At 53.2% G+C, this 15,862-nt stretch overlaps 5 non-coding genes across 5 annotated transcripts; all 5 read right to left on the bottom strand.

Annotated features, from left to right (window-relative positions):
* Nucleotides 1-3,878: 3,878 nt before the first annotated feature.
* LOC148805950 (U2 spliceosomal RNA) lies at nt 3,879-4,062 on the bottom strand. The gene has a single exon (XR_016089922.1). It is a non-coding gene; the product is annotated as a U2 spliceosomal RNA (small nuclear RNA).
* A 6,388-nt stretch (nt 4,063-10,450) lies between these two features.
* Nucleotides 10,451-10,641, bottom strand: LOC148805949 (U2 spliceosomal RNA). Its single transcript, XR_016089909.1, has one exon. It is a non-coding gene; the product is annotated as a U2 spliceosomal RNA (small nuclear RNA).
* Nucleotides 10,642-11,434: 793 nt separating this feature from the next.
* Nucleotides 11,435-11,625, bottom strand: LOC148805948 (U2 spliceosomal RNA). The gene has a single exon (XR_016089908.1). It is a non-coding gene; the product is annotated as a U2 spliceosomal RNA (small nuclear RNA).
* Nucleotides 11,626-12,411: 786 nt separating this feature from the next.
* On the bottom strand, nt 12,412-12,602 carry LOC148805947 (U2 spliceosomal RNA). Its single transcript, XR_016089907.1, has one exon. It is a non-coding gene; the product is annotated as a U2 spliceosomal RNA (small nuclear RNA).
* Nucleotides 12,603-13,379: 777 nt separating this feature from the next.
* LOC148805946 (U2 spliceosomal RNA) lies at nt 13,380-13,570 on the bottom strand. The gene has a single exon (XR_016089914.1). It is a non-coding gene; the product is annotated as a U2 spliceosomal RNA (small nuclear RNA).
* Between the last annotated feature and the right edge of the window lie 2,292 nt (nt 13,571-15,862).

The following is a 15,862-nucleotide window of genomic DNA, read 5'->3' as shown; positions in this document are numbered from 1 at the left end:
AAATAAAAACCTGTAAAAATTAGTTGCACACCTCACCATGCCTTCTATATCTCTGACAATGGACCCATCTTCTCTCCTCAGACCCTCAAAGAGAGTCTTCTTCTGTCTGGCTCGGACCGAGCCGAAGAACTGAGCTGAGCACTTCTCCTCGCCCTCCATCAGGGTGCCCTTAAGCCTAAACAAAAAATCCTTCGCTCGCTCTAACCAAAGTTCTTTCAGCCTGAGCTTGAGCTCTGAAACTTTTGCCATATCAAAAGCACCGCCCTGGTTGGAAGCCACATACAGATCTTCAAGTTCCTGCTGCAATCTCTCAAGCTCTCTTCTCTCTGCTACTTTCTTTTGGCAACAGTAGGAAATAGAAGCTTTGGAGATAGCCCTTTTACAGGCCTCCCACCAAAGAACCGCTGTCGGGTACCTCCCCCTCTGTAACTGGAAGCGTTCCAAAAGCGCAACTATCATGCTCTGATAATCGGCTTCCAATAACACTTTCGTGTTCAGCTTCCAGTAATTTGATTTAGGGTCCATACCATCTGGTATCAGATCAACCGACAGCAACAGATGATCTGAAAACCAAACCGGGGTAACCTGTGCCGCCTGTGTCAACCCACGCAGGGTGGTGAAGATATAATCCAGTCTTCTAAAAACACCCCTTCCGTTACTCCATGTGTGCATTCTCCCTCTCTGACTAAGATCTTTATGACCGTCCTTTAAATGAAACCGTGATATTAATTCCTTAAAACTACCCACACTCGCACCACTCACGTCACACACATCCATATTAAAATCCCCTCCCATCACCACCACCCTATTAGTAAACAGATGTGGCTCAAGATCTCTTAAAAACGCCGCCTGGAGCCGCCTTTCGGCAGGCCCGTAGACAGCTATCAGACGGACCTGCAGTCCGTCCCATACACCATCTACGACCATAAGCCTTCCCGGGACTATGATATTGACATCGTTAGCCGTGAAATTCGGGGTTCCACAAAGGATCCCAATTCCAGACGAGTGCACTCCCCCTACGCTCCACCAAGACTCCCCTTTAACCCAATCTCTCTTAAAGGTGGCAATATCACCTCTCGTGCCTAAATGTACCTCCTGCAGGAAACAAAAGCCGAATTGGCGCGCTTCTAAATATTTAAAGACGCCAATCCGCTTAACATGATTTTTAAGCCCTCTGGCGTTAACCGTACATACTGTGCGACTCATGTTGGATCAAAAGGAGTCCGCAGCTGTAACCCGTCTCCCAAACTAAAGTCACTTTGTATTCCGATAGGGCTAAGGACATTCTCCATCCCACTTGGAACCTGCGGGGACCCCTCCCCCAGGGATGATGGACTTACCCCAGGATCATCGGAGGTCAGAAGGTGGGTACCGCCGTCTTTCCCGGACTGTTCTGAGGTCTCCGAAACAGAAACTTCCTGTTCCACCACTATGTCCCCTTGGCCCGGGGGTATGGGGTCATCGAGCGTACTAACCGCGGCTGAGGCTTCCAAGGGGTCAGCCTCCTTACCCAGCTCTTCACCCCCCTCCCTCTGTTCCCCTTCCTCCCCACCCCCCCCTTCCCTGCCCCCTTCCCCTTCCCCTTCCCCCTCTACACCCTCCTCCACCCCTTCCTCCTTCCTACCCCCTTTCTTACCCTCCCCCCTCGCCCTCTTTACAGCAATCGCCTTTTTACGTCTCGGCCTTCTCTGTCCACTCTCTCCATCTTCTACCTTCTGGACCTCGACGTCGCTGGTTTCCGAGTCCTCCTCGGAATCTAGGACCTGGAAACGATTGGTCACCGTCTCAAACAAGCACACGTCAGACCTCATTCTTCTCTTTTCAGCCGCCGACTTCCTCTTTGTGGCCCTGCTCGGCTGGATGGACCACTCCGGCGACCCCGATTCTGCCTCCTCCACCTGTTCGGCCCATGATGAGGTCCCCGGACGCGCCTCTTCAGGTACCTCGGTCGCCGTTGCTGGCTCCTCTGGTCTATCGCCTCTGTCCTCTCTTACGTCTGCACAAGGCCTCTGGGTGGTCGCAGCCTTCTGCGGTGGTCTGGTCTCGTCTCCCCTCGAGCCCTCCGCCGAGGTCCGCACCACATCTGCAAAACTCCGGCTCTTCCTCGGACAGACCCTGTAAACATGGCCTTCTGCCCCACATAGGTCACATGTCAAAACCTTGGTGCAATCCTTTGTGTCATGAGTTGTGGCCTTACACTTTCGACACACACCACCGGGACAGTTCATAGCCACATGTCCTCTCTGAAAACATTTCTTACATGTCACAGGTTGGCCCGGGTAAAAGAGGTAACCCCTATTAGGCCCTATTGAAAAATAAGCCGGGGGGTGAACCACACCCTCGCCCTCAGACGGCTTAGGTCTCAGCCTCACCGTATAGCGCCTCTTACCAGTCCACACTCTGAGGACGTCTAAATCTTTCTGGCCTTCTCCCTGGACATCCACGAACCTGGATAAAAAGGTAATTATGTCCCTTTCTGGTACCCGGTGGTTAAACAAATGAATTGTCAAAGTCCTGAGTTCCCTGGCGAACAACGGCTCTATCAGGAACTCATTAAGTGGAGCCACCTCCTTTCCCTCGCACACTCTCTCCCAAGCCTTCTCACAAAGTTCGTCGCTCGCGAGAGACAGGTCGTAAATCCCTCGAACCGGGAAGTCTTGCAAACAATCGATGTCCTTCAACTCGATCCCCAAAGCCTTCATCAGGACCACTCGTTCAAACCGCTCACGGTTCATCCAGTCCTTCTTCCTCTCCGCATCCTTCACCACAAAGCGCACTGTGCACCGCATCAGCCCCTCACGGGACAGAGGGTGCACAGCCGCCGGACCGCGGGCCCGCTCACCACCGCCGACCGCCGTCATCTTGGAGGCCCCACTTCGCCCCCTGGGCTCAACCCAGGGCGACTACCCGTGGTGACCTTTGGTGGACGTCTGCTCCGGTCTTCTGGTGGTAAGGATCCGCCCGTCTGGTCTGGTCTGGTTCCGCCGTTCGTCGTCTTCTCCTTCTCCTCCTCGCCTTCGTCGTCTTCACCTTTTGACAAGTCCTCGGACCGCGGTCATGCCACGTATCGTCGGAACTTGGCCAAAAGGCCGAGAAGCGATGCCCGACGCCGGCCTTGGGCGGGCGCGCGGGCGTCCGGCTGGCGCGCAGCGGCGCAGGCCGACGCCTCTGGAGCCCGGTCCGCACGCGGCTGCCGGCCGCCCGGACTCCGCTCTCCCCCTCTCTTGCCTGCCTGCTTGCTCGCCTGCCTGCCCGCCAGTCCCGGGCGGGGGCCCTGCTCTTTGATCTCCTGTCAACGGCCCGACAACGACCGCAGCCGCGGGGGGCGCCAGCCGGCCGGCCTCCTTAGCTTAGGCCCCTCCCACCAGCAGCAGCCGTGCCGAGTGAGCTGCAAGCGAAAGCGGACCGTCGGCACCTGCGGGCAGAGGCAAGGGGCAGCGCTCTCTCGGGAGGGACGGGGACACACACACACCTGCCTGCCTGCCGAAAAAAAGAAAGAAAAGGTGTATATACTAAGTTTTTTGGAGGGAAAACGGCCGGCTGTCGAAAGGGGCCCGCCTGCAAGGACGGGGACACACACACACACACACACACACACACACACACACACACACACAAGCCACGCCTGCCTCCCTGGAAAAAGGAGGAAAAAACTAAGTTTTTTGGAGGGAAAACGCACGGGAGCCGAAAAGGGGGCCGGCCTGCTTGCCGAGAGAGTCGAGGCGCGGGAAAGTGCACGGAGGGAGCACGGGAACGGGGAGGGGGAGAGAGAGAGACACAGAGACGCACAGATGGACGAGAGACGAGACCGGAGAGGAAGGAGCTCCGGTCCACCTCGCTTGCTTGCTAGCTACGTCTGTCTTTTCACCGCTGAGAGAAGGTAGTGCACCGTTCCCGGAGGCGCTGCAATACCGGGCCGATGCGTGGAGAGGACGGAGCAAGCTCCTGATCCAGCTCCCTGTTCCAAAAATCCGTTTAATATGTGGTCCCCCGATGGGGGACGTATCAGATATTAAACTGATAAGAACAGATTTTTTTTTTTTTTTTTTATTACAAAAGTATAAAACTTACATCAAAAATACATATACAGAGTCCAAGACATTAAACATTACCATCGTACATCATTGAAACAGAAAAACAGGGTTCAACACAAAATTACATACATATTCTTACAACAAAACTAAACCCTTCCACCTCTCCCGGGCAGCGTGATATCCCCACCTCTGTGTATCTCTTTTTATTCGGCATTTTATTTCATGTAGTACTTTCTGATAGACGCTGTGCACCGTTATTACTTTCCCCTTTTTAATCAGAATGTCCCGAGCCGTCCACATCTCTGCTTTAATCATACTTATTATCAACCATAGTAAAAAGTTGACGCTGCCCACTTTGCCCCCCCCCTTTATTCCATACAGCACTACTGCCATTGAGATACTAAAAGATTCGTCCAACAGCCTGAAGAAGCGATTACATTTCTTCCAAACTTTTTGTGCAAAACCACACTCCATTAAAGCATGTTTAATTGTCTCAGGGCTCTTACATCCCTCTCTTGGACATGTTGCAGACCTTGTCAATTTGTGCTTATAGAGCACTTCTCTAACCGGCAATCTTCCCCACACAATTCTCCAATTAAGATCAATAAACTTATGGTCCAAACCCCGTGGCTGGATTCGGGACCACACAGCTTCTTTTCCTCTCCGCTCTGCCGGAACCTTGGTTGTCTCTATTATTTGCTGGTATAGACATCTGTGTTTCAGTAATATCGAGGCGTCCCCCTTGTCCCAATATTTCCTCATCCACCCTGTTGCATGTTTATAATACCAGGGGAGGTCTCCCCCGTGCGGCACAGCGTTCGACCATGTCACCACCATTCTCATATGCTGCGCCAGCCAAAATCTCACAAAATACTGATAAGCATGATTCACAGGTGAGTTCAAAGCAACACACAGGTTAGACACATAGATACAGTCCAACTTCATTGGAAAGTCAGGGACTTCTCTGCCACCCTGTTCTATTTGTCGAACCATATCCACTCTTTTAATGTATTCGTATTTCCCTCCCCATATAAAACGAAACACCTCACCAACTAAAAGGCGTCTGTACCTTGCCGGCAGTGGGTACACGTATACCAAATACACTAAAAGCGGTAAAATGTCGACTTTCAAGATTAAAACCTTCCCAACTAGGGTCAGCTTTAACTTGCTCCATAATCCCAGCTTCCTTCTGACTTCCTTGATTCTAGAGGCCCAGTTGCATTGCCCCGATCCCCTCCGTAAAAAGTCAAGACCCAAGATCTTGATGGGTCCTGTACATAATCTAAAACCACTGGCCCACTGCTGTGATATCTCGCTAGAACCAAAAGCCTTCACCGTACTTTTCTCTGCATTTAGACAGGCGCCCGATGCTCTCGCAAAGACTTTAAAAACATCCAAAGCGAAGGTCAAACTAGATGTTGTGCCTGCTAATAAAGTTACATCATCTGCATACATGGTTAATTTAACTCTTTCGCCTCCGCTCCCAGGCAAGATCAAGCCATCTATTTTGTCCTCTCTTCTAATTGCACATGCGAAAGGCTCTATGTAGATCGCAAATAACAAAGGCGAGAGAGGGCAACCTTGCCTCACTCCGGCTTTCTGGTTGATAAAATCTCCTATCCAACCATTCACTGCCGCTCTGCTCCCCACGTCGTTGTATAGGGTTCTGATCCAGCTGATCACCGTTGGTCCAAAACCTAAGTTCTCCAAAACCAGCCATAAGAATTTGTGCGAGACCCTGTCAAAAGCCTTCTCCAGATCTAAGTTGGCTAATAATAGAGGAACCTTCCTCTGTTCAGCCCATGATACAGCATCCCTTAATAACTGCAGGGTCCATTTTCCCGACCTCCCTTTCACTCCACTAGTCTGGTCCTTGCCTATTATGCTCGGCATCACCTGAGCTACACGATAGACAAGCGCTTTTGCCATTATCTTATAATCAGCGCATAAAAGCGTTAGGGGCCTCCAGTTTTTCAAGGACGTACGGTCTCCTTTCTTAAAAATCAGGGTTAAAATGCCTTCCCTCATGGACTTACCCATACGTTCCTTGCTAAAAATCTCTTTTATTAGTTCCAAAAGAAAAGGGCCTAAAATTCTCCAGAAAGTGCCATAGAACTCTACTGGAATTCCATCGACCCCCGGCACCTTCCCCCTTTTCAGAGACTTCATCGCCTCTTCCAGCTCAAGCAGTTCAAAAGGTTTTTCCAAATCAGCTTTCTGTTCTTCTGACAGGGTTGTCTGCAAGTTCTGAAGTATCGCTCCCGCTGCTTCCCTTTCACTTACCTTTTCTGAAAAAAGGTTCCCATAAAAACTAGATACTTCTCGCAGCATTCCCTCTTGATCTGTAATCTGTCCACCACCAGAGTCAGAGACAGCTTGTAATACTCTCTTCTCCTGCCTCTTTCGAATCTTGTTAAAGAAAAAGGTAGAACATGTCTCATATTTTTCTAGAAACTCCACCCTCGCTCTGAACAGAAAATCTCTTGCCCTCTTCTCATAATACTCCTTTATCTGTTTGACAAGAGTTGTAACTTTTTTCTCACTAGAGGGCGCTGTACCATTTCCACTGTTATAGGCTTTCTCCAAATCTCTCTCGAGATTCTCTAATTCCTCCTTCTCCTCCTTCCTCCTCTCCCTACAGTATTTCCTGGAGATCTTTCCTATCACCATCTTGGCTTCTTCCCAGATCTCTACTAGAGATCTGTCGTCCGGTCTTTTATTCAGAAACCTTGTTAAAAACCTTTCCATCTTCTTTATGTACTTCGTTTCTTCCAGAACCGAACAATTTAATCTCCAGACCCCTCTTCCAAAATTAATTCCAAAATCCACTATCCCAACATTCACAACACAATGGTCAGAGAACCAAACTGGAGTGACTTTAACGGTTCCCACCTTGATTGTGCTAGATACGAAAACATAGTCTAGTTTTCTGCACACACCCCTCGTGTTGCTCCAGGTACATCCCACTTGGGGTGGGATACTCATTTTATGACTGTCCTTCAAACTGTACATTCTCAAAATATTCTTTACCTTTCGGGCATCCCCATCCTTCTCATTATCAATATCAATATTAAAATCCCCGCCAATCACTACAGCCTTGTTTGTCACACATAAAGGACCCAAATTAGTCAAGAAATCCCTCCTTTCCCTAATTGCAGCTGGAGCATACACACACACAAACCTACCGTCTATCCCGTTGACCCTCGCATCCACACACAACAACCTTCCCGGCTCACTCACCCTCACCTCTCCGCATTCCGTTTGAGGGTTCCCGAACAGGATCCCTACCCCGGTAGAGTTTACCTTTCCAATGCTCCACCTTGAGGGGCCACGGTCCCACAAGGCGGACAGCGTCTCCTTATCTCTTTCATCCTTGATATGTACCTCCTGTAAAAAACACACAGTCGGTTTCAAATCTCTGATATATTCAAAAACAGCCACTCTCTTAGCCCTATCACGCAGCCCTCGCACATTAATTGTCAAGATGCTGCTCATTGAAAAAAAGGGTTAAGTCCAGGCTTTTTGGGCTCTCCCCTCACCCTCTTTGATATATGCCTGTAATTCTGATCCGCATCTAATCACGTCCTCCTTCTTTTTACCTTCAAGGCTCATCCCCAGCACTTCCCTTCCACTATGATCAAAAGTGATCTTAACACTGCTGAACTGCCTGAGGATGTCCTTAATTTTCTCAAACCCTTTCGGGTATCTCACCCCCTCCCTGTACCATGTAGTTTGCTTAAGGAAAGCACTGGTGGTCTCGATATCAAGCCTCCAGAGGCTTCCTGTCTGCCACACCTTCCGGCGTAACTCCTCATACCTCCGCTGGCGGTCTTTCCTAGCTAAATCCCCAGCCTTTTGGGCCTCCCTATCCTTAATTAGGTCCACCAGAACCTGCTGCGCAGCCATAGCGGACTTCTGTTCCCTACTTGTGATCCTAATTAGGTTTTTGCCCTCTACTTCAAAGACCACGCCCTCTTGTACTAATTTAACCAAATTTGGGACAGATGTAAAATCAATCTGCCCCTCCTCATTTATTTTCTGCTCAGACAGAAAGTCCTCTGTCGCAGCCACTATCAGTCCAACTAAGCCACAGGGTCGTTTACTGTGGCCCAAAAAACTTTCTGTCTGTTTTTCAGGTTCCATACTTGTCTGAGGAGCCGTGTCAGCAACCACCTCAGGGGTTGAGACCTCCTCGCTACTTCCTCCCATTTCTAATTTCCTTTTTGCAGTTCCACCAGTTCGTTCCACCTCTTCTCTGACCCCTATGGTTTGCTCAATGTTGCTCATTATGTCCTGCATGGCCTCAAGGTTTTTGGCCGTCCGAGCAGCAATGTCCTCTACTGTTGCTGAACCATCTTCCGCGTCTACCTCTGGATCCGGGGTGGGACTTCTGCTCTCTAGCTCCCGATCTTCCACCGATTTCTGCCTCCCCCCGTCTGCTGCTTCTCTCCCTGTATCCTCCTCTGTTTCTTCTGACACTCCAGTCGCCTCCTCTCCCTTCTCTGTACCTGAAACAGAAAGGGACAAAGAAGGCCCAGCAACCCCAGACACGCCCCCTGCTGCCTCCCTGCTTACCGAGATATGGCTCAGAGGGCAGTCCTTATACAAATGGCCATTCTCCCCGCACAGGTTGCATGTCTTTGTCGCCTTGCAGTCTGCTCCCAGATGTCCCGTTTTCCCGCAGCGTTTGCACATCAGCTCCCTGCAATTAGCTGCGAAATGTCCCTCACCTCCACACCTCCTGCATGTCAGTGGTTGTCCCGGGTAACTGAGGTATCCACGATTCGCTCCAATAAAAAACATCGCAGGGGGATGCAAAAAACCGTCTTCTTGAGTGCTGGCAGTCCTCAAACGGGCAAAAAACCTAATCTTCCCTGTCCAATACCTATTTCTGTCCATTATTTTGGTTCCTTTGGCTGTTAAGTCCACAAAACGCTTCAGAAATACCTCAATGTCTTCTTCGGGCACATAGGGATTAAACATCTGGACAATCAGAGGTCTGTTTTCTCTTATAAACAAAGGTTCCACAATATAATCACATAATGGCTTCTCCTCTTTTTTAGTTTTGGCTGTCTCCCAGACTTTTTGGCAAACCGCTCTGCTGGTCAAGAACAGGTCATAGGTCTTTTTCCCCAAAAAATCTTGAAAACAATACACATCAGTGGGACTCAGACCAAAGACACCACGAATGATATCATCCCCAAAAATTTCTCTGTCCCTCAAAACTCTTTCTCCAGCTTCTTCCTTCTGCACAAACCTAATTGTGTGTCTCAACTGACCTTCACGACTGCCAGCGCCCTCTAGTGGTCTTCCCGCCGAACTTCTAGATGAAGCCGCAGCTGCTGCATAACTTCTTCCTCCCTCCTTCGCAGGTCCTTTTCCAGTTCTTCCACGGTCTTCTCCGGCCAGGGTCCTCCCTGCCGTATCAAAAGCGCCTTCAGGAGCCGGCTCCATCCCTCCGTCCTCTCCGCTCCGCCGCTCCATCTGGTGGGTTGTAGAAATCGTCCGCCGCCGCTGCCGCCGCCGCCGATGCTCTCCTCTCTCCTCTCCGCCGCTGCTCTCTCGGTCTCCCAGCTAAGTCCTCAGACCGCGGTCATGCCACGTATCTTCAGATCTTAGCCAAAAGGCCGAGAAGCGATGCCCGACGCCGGCCTTGGGCGGGCGCGCGGGCGTCCGGCTGGCGCGCAGCGGCGCAGGCCGACGCCTCTGGAGCCCGGTCCGCACGCGGCTGCCGGCCGCCCGGACTCCGCTCTCCCCCTCTCTTGCCTGCCTGCTTGCTCGCCTGCCTGCCCGCCAGTCCCGGGCGGGGGCCCTGCTCTTTGATCTCCTGTCAACGGCCCGACAACGACCGCAGCCGCGGGGGGCGCCAGCCGGCCGGCCTCCTTAGCTTAGGCCCCTCCCACCAGCAGCAGCCGTGCCGAGTGAGCTGCAAGCGAAAGCGGACCGTCGGCACCTGCGGGCAGAGGCAAGGGGCAGCGCTCTCTCGGGAGGGACGGGGACACACACACACCTGCCTGCCTGCCGAAAAAAAGAAAGAAAAGGTGTATATACTAAGTTTTTTGGAGGGAAAACGGCCGGCTGTCGAAAGGGGCCCGCCTGCAAGGACGGGGACACACACACACACACACACACACACACACACACACACACACACAAGCCACGCCTGCCTCCCTGGAAAAAGGAGGAAAAAACTAAGTTTTTTGGAGGGAAAACGCACGGGAGCCGAAAAGGGGGCCGGCCTGCTTGCCGAGAGAGTCGAGGCGCGGGAAAGTGCACGGAGGGAGCACGGGAACGGGGAGGGGGAGAGAGAGAGACACAGAGACGCACAGATGGACGAGAGACGAGACCGGAGAGGAAGGAGCTCCGGTCCACCTCGCTTGCTTGCTAGCTACGTCTGTCTTTTCACCGCTGAGAGAAGGTAGTGCACCGTTCCCGGAGGCGCTGCAATACCGGGCCGATGCGTGGAGAGGACGGAGCAAGCTCCTGATCCAGCTCCCTGTTCCAAAAATCCGTTTAATATGTGGTCCCCCGATGGGGGACGTATCAGATATTAAACTGATAAGAACAGATACTACACTTGATCTTAGCCAAAAGGCCGAGAAGCGATGCCCGACGCCGGCCTTGGGCGGGCGCGCGGGCGTCCGGCTGGCGCGCAGCGGCGCAGGCCGACGCCTCTGGAGCCCGGTCCGCACGCGGCTGCCGGCCGCCCGGACTCCGCTCTCCCCCTCTCTTGCCTGCCTGCTTGCTCGCCTGCCTGCCCGCCAGTCCCGGGCGGGGGCCCTGCTCTTTGATCTCCTGTCAACGGCCCGACAACGACCGCAGCCGCGGGGGGCGCCAGCCGGCCGGCCTCCTTAGCTTAGGCCCCTCCCACCAGCAGCAGCCGTGCCGAGTGAGCTGCAAGCGAAAGCGGACCGTCGGCACCTGCGGGCAGAGGCAAGGGGCAGCGCTCTCTCGGGAGGGACGGGGACACACACACACCTGCCTGCCTGCCGAAAAAAAGAAAGAAAAGGTGTATATACTAAGTTTTTTGGAGGGAAAACGGCCGGCTGTCGAAAGGGGCCCGCCTGCAAGGACGGGGACACACACACACACACACACACACACACACACACACACACACACACACACACACACACACAAGCCACGCCTGCCTCCCTGGAAAAAGGAGGAAAAAACTAAGTTTTTTGGAGGGAAAACGCACGGGAGCCGAAAAGGGGGCCGGCCTGCTTGCCGAGAGAGTCGAGGCGCGGGAAAGTGCACGGAGGGAGCACGGGAACGGGGAGGGGGAGAGAGAGAGACACAGAGACGCACAGATGGACGAGAGACGAGACCGGAGAGGAAGGAGCTCCGGTCCACCTCGCTTGCTTGCTAGCTACGTCTGTCTTTTCACCGCTGAGAGAAGGTAGTGCACCGTTCCCGGAGGCGCTGCAATACCGGGCCGATGCGTGGAGAGGACGGAGCAAGCTCCTGATCCAGCTCCCTGTTCCAAAAATCCGTTTAATATGTGGTCCCCCGATGGGGGACGTATCAGATATTAAACTGATAAGAACAGATACTACACTTGATCTTAGCCAAAAGGCCGAGAAGCGATGCCCGACGCCGGCCTTGGGCGGGCGCGCGGGCGTCCGGCTGGCGCGCAGCGGCGCAGGCCGACGCCTCTGGAGCCCGGTCCGCACGCGGCTGCCGGCCGCCCGGACTCCGCTCTCCCCCTCTCTTGCCTGCCTGCTTGCTCGCCTGCCTGCCCGCCAGTCCCGGGCGGGGGCCCTGCTCTTTGATCTCCTGTCAACGGCCCGACAACGACCGCAGCCGCGGGGGGCGCCAGCCGGCCGGCCTCCTTAGCTTAGGCCCCTCCCACCAGCAGCAGCCGTGCCGAGTGAGCTGCAAGCGAAAGCGGACCGTCGGCACCTGCGGGCAGAGGCAAGGGGCAGCGCTCTCTCGGGAGGGACGGGGACACACACACACCTGCCTGCCTGCCGAAAAAAAGAAAGAAAAGGTGTATATACTAAGTTTTTTGGAGGGAAAACGGCCGGCTGTCGAAAGGGGCCCGCCTGCAAGGACGGGGCACACACACACACACACACACACACACACACACACACACACACACACACACACAAGCCACGCCTGCCTCCCTGGAAAAAGGAGGAAAAAACTAAGTTTTTTGGAGGGAAAACGCACGGGAGCCGAAAAGGGGGCCGGCCTGCTTGCCGAGAGAGTCGAGGCGCGGGAAAGTGCACGGAGGGAGCACGGGAACGGGGAGGGGGAGAGAGAGAGACACAGAGACGCACAGATGGACGAGAGACGAGACCGGAGAGGAAGGAGCTCCGGTCCACCTCGCTTGCTTGCTAGCTACGTCTGTCTTTTCACCGCTGAGAGAAGGTAGTGCACCGTTCCCGGAGGCGCTGCAATACCGGGCCGATGCGTGGAGAGGACGGAGCAAGCTCCTGATCCAGCTCCCTGTTCCAAAAATCCGTTTAATATGTGGTCCCCCGATGGGGGACGTATCAGATATTAAACTGATAAGAACAGATACTACACTTGATCTTAGCCAAAAGGCCGAGAAGCGATGCCCGACGCCGGCCTTGGGCGGGCGCGCGGGCGTCCGGCTGGCGCGCAGCGGCGCAGGCCGACGCCTCTGGAGCCCGGTCCGCACGCGGCTGCCGGCCGCCCGGACTCCGCTCTCCCCCTCTCTTGCCTGCCTGCTTGCTCGCCTGCCTGCCCGCCAGTCCCGGGCGGGGGCCCTGCTCTTTGATCTCCTGTCAACGGCCCGACAACGACCGCAGCCGCGGGGGGCGCCAGCCGGCCGGCCTCCTTAGCTTAGGCCCCTCCCACCAGCAGCAGCCGTGCCGAGTGAGCTGCAAGCGAAAGCGGACCGTCGGCACCTGCGGGCAGAGGCAAGGGGCAGCGCTCTCTCGGGAGGGACGGGGACACACACACACCTGCCTGCCTGCCGAAAAAAAGAAAGAAAAGGTGTATATACTAAGTTTTTTGGAGGGAAAACGGCCGGCTGTCGAAAGGGGCCCGCCTGCAAGGACGGGGACACACACACACACACACACACACACACACACACACACACACACAAGCCACGCCTGCCTCCCTGGAAAAAGGAGGAAAAAACTAAGTTTTTTGGAGGGAAAACGCACGGGAGCCGAAAAGGGGGCCGGCCTGCTTGCCGAGAGAGTCGAGGCGCGGGAAAGTGCACGGAGGGAGCACGGGAACGGGGAGGGGGAGAGAGAGAGACACAGAGACGCACAGATGGACGAGAGACGAGACCGGAGAGGAAGGAGCTCCGGTCCACCTCGCTTGCTTGCTAGCTACGTCTGTCTTTTCACCGCTGAGAGAAGGTAGTGCACCGTTCCCGGAGGCGCTGCAATACCGGGCCGATGCGTGGAGAGGACGGAGCAAGCTCCTGATCCAGCTCCCTGTTCCAAAAATCCGTTTAATATGTGGTCCCCCGATGGGGGACGTATCAGATATTAAACTGATAAGAACAGATTTTTTTTTTTTTTTTATTACAAAATACAAAAGTCCATACATCAAAACTCGTTATAACCAAAAACCCCAAATATCAAACCCAAATCTCAACTACACCAAACGTATATCAACCATTCATTAACATAACCCCACCCTGTATGCAAATCAATCCCTCCCCTAATCACAAATCATTCCCATACTCACAACACATAAAACCCACAAAGACCGTCGTTCACATCTTCAAACTTTTACATAAAGCTCCATACAACATCTTGCTAATCTGTTTACACTCCTCCCTCGTTTCCCCACCCATTCGAAACGCACCCGGAGTATCCCCTTCCTTCACCAATTCTATACAACACCCTGGAAACTTCCGTTCTACTTCTTGCACTGTAGCCAAGCATTTCTTCTGTTTGACCTTTATCCGTTTCTGCCAATCCTGGTTTAATTCAACCTGCTTCCACTCCTTACAAGTATTGTTCGCCTTCTCCGGTTGATGCCCCTCTGTACACCCTCTTCCACTTACTTGCCCACCATTGCTTCCTTTTTTCCCAGTACCCTCCACTACCACAGAACCTGTCTTCATACCTTTCTTCTCCCCCACGGCCCCTACGGACCCTAAGGGTGGAAAATTTTCTTCATTCAATTCAACTTCTGGCACCCTCGCTGCAGGTATTAAGTCCCACGGTATACCCGGTAACGGAACCTCGATGTGCCCTTCCTTCTCCCATTCTATTCTACATTGTTTCACACATTCCGCGTACTCCCTCTCCACATCGCTATCTGTAAGATCCCAGGTACGCATTCGATCTTCATTGGTGTTACTATGTCTTCCTGTCGCACATACATCTACAGCTGCTCCTCTCGCCTCCTCTACTCTAGTCTCTGGTGCACTCCTCTCTGCTTGTTTATCACACATGCCAACCTCCCTCACCTCTCTGCCACTAGATACCGCCCCGTCCTCGCATTTTTCCATTTGTTTTCCCGCCTTCTCCCTCGGACGCCCCACACTTTCTCCAACATTCATACTTTCCACCACTTCCACTTTGGACAGCTCTACTTGCACACCATCCATCGGCGCCTCCACCTGTTCACCAACAACCCTTTCCGTACTCCCACCCATCCCCTCCTTATCTAAATCCATAACCACACTAACCCCCTGACTCCTAACCCTCTCATCCACCGCACCTTCCTTATCTGTCTTCATCCCACCCTTTCCGCTCCCACTCGTGCATCCCACACAATCCCCTATCCTAACTACATTCTCCACTTCCTGCGTCACAACTTGTGCAACCCCCTTCACCTCCACCGCTAACTCACAATTGCCCCTCCCCACACTCTCATCCACACCCTCCTTATCTGGTACCTTAACAACACTGCCTCCTACTGTTTCATCTACACTTAGCCCTGCAGATCCCATTCCATCCCTCCTCATCTTATCCACTTCCTCCTCTTGCGCACTACCCAACTCCCCTTTCCCGTCAGCAACCCTTGTCTTTTCTTCTAACTTATCTTGCTCAGCCCTAACCGTCTTCCTCCCCACACAGCTTCTAAAAACATGACCTAGCTCCCCACATGAAAAACATCGGACCTCTTTCCTACAGGCCTTCAGTACATGCCCCCGTTCCTTACATCGACTACAAAACACCATAGTACATTTTGCAGCATAATGACCCAAAACCCCACATCTCCGACATGCGAGGGGCTGTCCTGGGTAAACCAGGTATCCCCTCTCCGACCCGATCTCAAAAAAGGCAGGGGGATGTAGCACCCCTCCCTCTTCTGTACCCCCAAACCGTAACCTCATCCAGTAAACCCGCCTGCCCGTCCAAACCCCCTCAGAGTCCAATTCCCTCTCCCCCTTTCCCTGCAACAACACAAATTCATTCAAAAAAACCTCAATGTCCTCTTCTGAAACAAATGGATCAAAAACAAAAACAGTCATTTTCCGTAAACTTCCGGCAAACATAGGAGTCACACGGAAGAGGCTCAACGGAGCCTCTCCCTTTCTCTCCAAAATCTTCCTCCATAACTCAAAACAAAGCTCACTCGAAACCAAGGTTAACTCAAAAATCCCGCGATCACAATAGTCCTGCAAACATAGTATGTCCGGCAGTTTCACATCCAAAACCTTTTTCAAAACAAAAGTCTTGAACTTATCTCTGGTCCAAGTCCCGGGTTCCTCTCGGTCTCGCAAGGTGAAACGGATGGAGTCCTTCCGTTGCTCCTTCCTCGCCCAAGGATGTCCCGCCTCCATCTCCAACCACGGATCCGAAACGCACTTCCAGGTCCCAGGAACGCTCCGCCACCGTCTCCCGTTCACATCCACAGGCCAGCAATTCCACTCGTCA

This window comes from Atractosteus spatula, unplaced genomic scaffold, assembly GCF_055471065.1.
Source record: "Atractosteus spatula isolate fAtrSpa1 unplaced genomic scaffold, fAtrSpa1.hap1 Scaffold_65, whole genome shotgun sequence".
NCBI classification, from domain to species: domain Eukaryota; kingdom Metazoa; phylum Chordata; class Actinopteri; order Semionotiformes; family Lepisosteidae; genus Atractosteus; species Atractosteus spatula.
Note: the sequence above shows the minus strand (reverse complement) of the source record. Positions and strands in the feature narration are given on the sequence as shown.